Genomic DNA, 6,000 nt, shown 5'->3' on the forward strand with positions numbered 1-6,000 from the left:
AAAAAAATTCCACAATCCTAGGATACAAGAAGATCAGAGGAACAGGAAGAAGCATTTTCAAGTAGCAAAAGAGAGGCTAGACTCTAAAAGTCTCTAAACTTAACAAAAGAAATTTAAGTTAACAGTATTCATAAAAAAAAATATTCTCTATAGACTGCTACCAAATCAAACAGCACAGAAGAATAAATTTCTCTAAATACAGAGAGAACAGACTTCACTACCAGAAAAATGAACAGACTACTGAAACCCCTTTACCAGGTTGTTTTTCACTATAGTACTTTTAATAACTCTGTCAAGAGCTACAATGAAATTATAAAAACTAAATGCAAGTAAAAACATTAATGACTCTTATTTCGCTACTCATTTAGATGGGTTAGAGGGCTGCCCCTCATGCAGGCAACACAATATTATTGTATCACCTTTTGCCTAATCCTCTGTCAGGCTCTCTAAAATTATCAAGTCTTTGTTTTGCAACTTTGCTTCTTATCCTTTCATCCGCTAATTAGCTTTTCAGTCGTCAATCTTCTGCCCAACAGGGTCAAAATATACAGACTACCAGTTTATACTTTACACATTTATTCTGACGAGTGTCCTACTGCATGCAGCATGAGTGCTGCCTTATACTACCCTCCTGTTCCTCCTGACAAAGCCATGTGTCCCTCCACAGACAAAAAAGCTAAACTGAGTAAAACCTACTTTCGGAACCATTTTACTCATAAGTAGACATCTTAAAAATTTTGAAGAGTGGAAGTCTCAGAGAGAACACCAATTTTCTCCAAAGATTTTCTGACAGAGGAACTATTGTGTTTTTTCCAATCCACAGACATTAAATCAGGAAATATATGCAAGATATCTGATTTCAGAACTACTAAAGCTGGCAAGGCCCAGAAATGCAATCCGTACTGACTAGTTGAAACTGGAAAAGGTCATCTCCATAGCTCACTACATGGTAAACACGGAGAACATCCAAACTCCAACCACAACCCTTACACTGATGAAAAGTTAAAAACCTCAGAACATTCCCCTACAACATAATGTAAACCATAAGTGCAAAACCGCTCTCTCCCTCTTACCACTATAAGAAGGCAAAGGGAAAAATTATTTAATGTACTCACTGCCTAGTGCTCTAAAGGAGAAACCAAAATAAAATACACCAACTGGTTGCAGCAAAGCGTGCTTACTTTCCTGAAGGAGAAAAAAAAAAAAAAAAAAAAAGTAAAAGCAAAGAAGCTATGAACAGTAAACCAAAGAAATGTAAGGAAGTGTAAGAGTTTCGCTATCCGCTGAAAGTGACAGGAACAGCAATCAGAATGTCCTGATTACCACTACCCATGTCACCTCACAAGCAGAAATACCAACAGGCAACTACTTGTCTGACAGTGACAGCTGCCTGAAGTACCAAAAAGTGCCCCTATTTTTATTAGCGGATAGTAGCAGAAAGTTGAGTTTGGATTCACAATAAATTTAAACCAATTCTTTAGTCCCTATTCCACACACTGTTTGCTTTAAAGAACAAGTGAACTCAGCATATATATTTTACCTGAAAAGGGAGAAAGTCAGTAAATGTTAAGCTAAGGAAGACTATCAACAAGAATCCATGGCTTATTCTATCACAGCTGGTCAAACAATTAGAAATATACGTTACTAACTGTTTGCTCAACATCTCTGTGCTAAGTTCGTGCTATTAGAACTGAAGACTGATATATTCTTGCCCCAATATAGTGTAACATTTCACAAGTAAAATTTCTGAAATCACAACAAATAGATCACTAAAAGCAATTCCAGAGATAATTCAGGTAAACGTATTTTATAAGCAATGAGGTGACAGAAATCTTTTAAGTTAAAAGAAAACCACTGGTATATACTTTCTAGTATGAGATACTCCCCCCTTATCTATGTGTTAAATATGCTTAATTTATCATATGAAGACAGACAACGTCAGTTCTTCACAACGACACATTTACTGATCCAGAAATTATACACAGGAAAGGGCTGAATAAAAATAAAATAAAATCTAATAATAAAGAATAGAATAAGCTGTAAGCTGTAAGGTACACTGTAAGTAGAAGTACTGCAGAATTTGTAAATCTTCAGTATAGACAGAATTTGTGAATCTAACAGCAGTACTAGAGAGCAATTACTGAGGAAAGCCATTGCAAAGAAGCTGGAAATGACTGTCATCATCATTATTATTACATAAACCAGACAACATCTATGTACAAAAAGACATTCTGAGAAAATAAACATTATAATGGCCATAAGTGACTAGGACAAGAGACTTTGCATCCAAGCATTCTGCAGAAAACGGAGACTAAAATAAGTGAATCATTAAGTAGACTATTAATAAACTCATTCAAGTCAATAACTAGGCTCCTTAGACTTACTCTACGATATCCAGTTCATATTGCTTAATTGCAATTTCAGTCTCTTCTGCGAACAGAAATACAGTTTTGCTGGATGAAAGACCCCAACAAAAAACTGCCAATCAAAAACTCAAGAGAACAAACCCAATTTGAACATATTTTCAAATTACTTATTCTATATTCCAGAGGGCTGGAGCACCTCTCCTATGAGGACAGGCTGAGAGAGTTGGGGCTGTTCAGCCTGGAGAAGAGAAAGCTCCAGGGAGACCTTATAGCGGCCTTCCAGTACCTAAAAGGGGGCTACAGGAAAGACCGGGAGAGACTGTTCTGTAGGGCCTGTTGTGACAGGATTAGGGGAAATGGTTTCAAAATAGAGGAAGATAGATTTAGATTAGATATTAGGAATTTTTTTTTTTTTTTTACAATGAGGGTGATAGATGCCACATCCCTGGAAACATTCAAGGCCAGGTTGGATGAGGCTCTGAGCAACCTGATCTGGTTGGAGATGTCCCTGCTTCTTGCAGGGGGGTTGAACTACATGACGTTCCAACCCAAACCATTCAATGATTTTATGATTCTCTATCAGTCTTCTAATTTTTTTCCACCATTCTGGACGCAGCTATTCATCCCAGGGTTCTAGATGCAGCTGTCTTTATAGATGACATATATTATGCAGTACTTCTGCAAAATAAAGTTATTTCTAATTTCCTACTTTCTATGACGGGAGGCAGATCTGAGGTAAAACACACTGCCTCAGAACTATGTAAAGTTCTCTCCTGAAGCTCCTTCCTCTTCAGGTCATCTTTCAACGTCAACTTTTAATGATCAAACACTCATCACAAAGCAAAGCCATGATACACATTCTACCTCAATGTTTTATTTGACTATTCAATCACAGAAACTCTGGTAGATGAAGCTTTTTTTGATTCATAGTTTAAAGATTTTTATTTCCAAACATTTGAGCTTATTATTTAAATGAAAGCTTTTATTTCCAGCTAAATTTGTGGCCATACAGAAACTGCAGTAACACATCAATTCATAAGGCTGCCTAATCAAGAAATACTGTTTTATAATCAAGTTAAATTCTTTTTTTCAGTACTTCCATATTACAGGATTGAAGTGATTCCCTGTACTAAGCATCCTGATAACAACATTATGAGAAAACAGAAACCAAGACCAAGTTCACAAGAGAAGTACGCACCTTAGAATTTACCAAATAGCACTGAAACTTCTGAGCTAGTTCTACACGTACGCATAGTTTCACATGAAATGGTACATTCACAAAACATTTACACGCAATATAGCCAACCAAGATGAAAGTAAAAGGCACAATGATACCATCACCTAGTTCCTACTAAGAAAGATGTGCCTACATCTTGTTGCCCCCAGAACTTCACAGCAGAAAAGCTAACACACATTTACTACTGCTTCGGGCTCTATACCTGCTTCCTCAGCCTCAGCTTTCTGCAGGGTGACTTCTTCACTGCAGAACTGACTAGTTTTACGTGCAGTTTAGTCAAACACACGTGGAAAGTCACCCTTACAAACCACTCCCAGAGGTACATCTATATTGCAGTCCCTGCACTAACCGTGGATCACACAGAAAAAAAACTTGACCTTGTCTTTAAATTCAGGACCGCAGGCAATGCAGTAGATGAGACATTTACCCAGCTTCTCAACAGCGTGCATGGTCCAAGGGACCTGTATCATTAGAGAGTCACCACAGGACAGGAGGGAATCGTTGAACAACTTCAGTGTAGACAAACTACAAAGCTGCTTGAATTTTTGCACATATTTAACAACTCTGCAAATCTAAGCTATTATCTCTACAACAGTTGTGGCAGAAACTAAAATCCAATTCATGTGGGTATTACTGGAAAATACTAGGTAAAACAGACCTTTCAAATATGGAACTCTACAAACCCCAAAGATCTACCTACTGTTTCTCAGGAGGATACACAATTTCCGTAGACGATGAAAATGCAACACTGAAGCCCAACAAGTCATTATTAAAAAACAGTAATTACAGATTTTTTTTTTTAAAGTTAACTTTATGGAGATATATCTTAACAAATATTCTTAAAGTCAGTGAAACGTTAAACATGGAAAAAAGAAGTGCTGTTTACAGTCGTAAGTACGCCTACTTTAGTTAGGAAGACACTTTGTTGAAACTTGGCTTTATTCAACAAGCCTCAGCTCTACCCTGTCGTAGATACTCCTACATGCGTTTTCATAAAGCAGATTTGAGCGTGTAAGATAACGCTGCCTGTAGCACGGTATCCACAGCCGGTGAAGCGTCTCCTGAAACAAACATTCGCTCCTTTTTCCTACAAACAGCTCGGGAAAGTTATTTTGTTGGGTTTGGTTTTTTTTTTTCGGTTTTGTTTTCACATCTGGGACACACCTCTGAGCAGGGTCACTCCTCCCACCCACAGACGCACATTTTAACTAGCATCATGCTCAACACATCCAGCGCGGTTTGCAGTGGTACCAGCGTAACCCCACGCCGCACAAAAGCGCTTTTCTCCCCAGCCACAGAAAGGCTCCTCGGGGTCCTTCCCTCCCTGTACATCTCGCCCGGCCTAGGCGAGCAGGCAGGCGAGCAGGCGGGCGGGCGGCTCTCCCCCGGGCTCGGCAGCCAGCCGAGCGCACGGCGCTGCGCACCACGGCGCCGGGCAGCAGCCTCGGGGCCGCCCGCGCGTCCCGCCGGGGCCCTGTCGGGAAAACCGGAGGGGGCGGCGGGAGTTTGGGGGGCGGGCGGGGGGGGGGGGGGGGGCGCACAGCCGCGGCGGCCGCACGTGAGGCGGGGAGGGGGCGGCGCAAGCCCGGCTCTGACCCGGGACAGGCGCTCGCCGGGGTAGAGGCGGGGAGCGGTGGGGAGCAGCAGCCCCGGGGCCGCTGGGGCAGCGCCCTTGAGCCGCCACTCGGGGCCCCTCCCGCCGGCCCGGCCCCCCAACCCCCCCCCTTCCCCTCCCCCACGCACCGCAACTCAGGGAAGGGGGAGGGGGCGCGCGCGCTCGGCGCCAAAGGCCCCCTCATAGGCAGCGCGAGAGTCCTCAGGGCGGGAAGGGCCCCGAGGGAGGCCCGCAGCCCGCCCGCCCTCGGCCCGGGGAAGGGAGGGGGGGAACGGAGGGGGGCCCGTCCCGCACTCACCGCTGAGGCGCCGCCGCGGTGCGCTGAGCCCCCTTCTTCTCAGTGCCGGGGGCGGCTCCGCCCGCCCGCTCGCCCGCCCGGGAAACACGAACCCAGGAAACAAACGCGAAGAAGCTGCGAAAAACGCTCTCCCCCCCTACCCCTGCAAAAAAAAACCCACCGAGGAATTTAAAAAAAAAAAAAAATAAAAAAAAAAAGCCACCAAAAAAAACTTTCCTCGCCGCCGTCTCCCTCCCCCGAGGAGCACGAACCCAAACACACCGAGACACGCCTCTGCACCGCCCCTCGCGCCGCCCATTGGACGGCGCCCCTCCGACCCCCGAGTTGATTGGTCGATCCACCTGCTCGTCTTCTCCCTCCGCTCCCCTTTCCTCCCCTACACGCTGCCCATTGGGAAGACCCTCGAGGATCTCTCCGTCCATTAGCTACAGCCTACGTCAATCATAGCAGAAAACCCGCCTCTCAGAGCTTCTAATTGGACTGT

The 6,000-nt window shown here is 43.9% G+C and overlaps 1 protein-coding gene across 9 annotated transcripts in view; it reads right to left on the reverse strand.

Moving 5' to 3' along the window:
- TNRC6B (trinucleotide repeat containing adaptor 6B) overlaps positions 1-5,699 on the reverse strand; it is a 149,456-nt gene extending 143,757 nt beyond the window's left edge. For 8 of the 9 annotated variants that reach the window (XM_086752522.1, XM_086752498.1, XM_086752514.1 and 5 more), the window contains exon 1: positions 5,517-5,699. The gene's annotated coding sequence lies outside the window, so the exon portion shown is untranslated. The remainder of the gene's footprint in view (positions 1-5,516) is intronic. The other variant, XM_086752543.1, reaches the window with a different exon arrangement.
- Positions 5,700-6,000: the final 301 nt, after the last annotated feature.

The sequence above is a fragment of the Chlamydotis macqueenii genome, chromosome 1 (genome assembly GCF_036417535.1).
Source record: "Chlamydotis macqueenii isolate bChlMac1 chromosome 1, bChlMac1.mat, whole genome shotgun sequence".
Taxonomy (NCBI): domain Eukaryota; kingdom Metazoa; phylum Chordata; class Aves; order Otidiformes; family Otididae; genus Chlamydotis; species Chlamydotis macqueenii.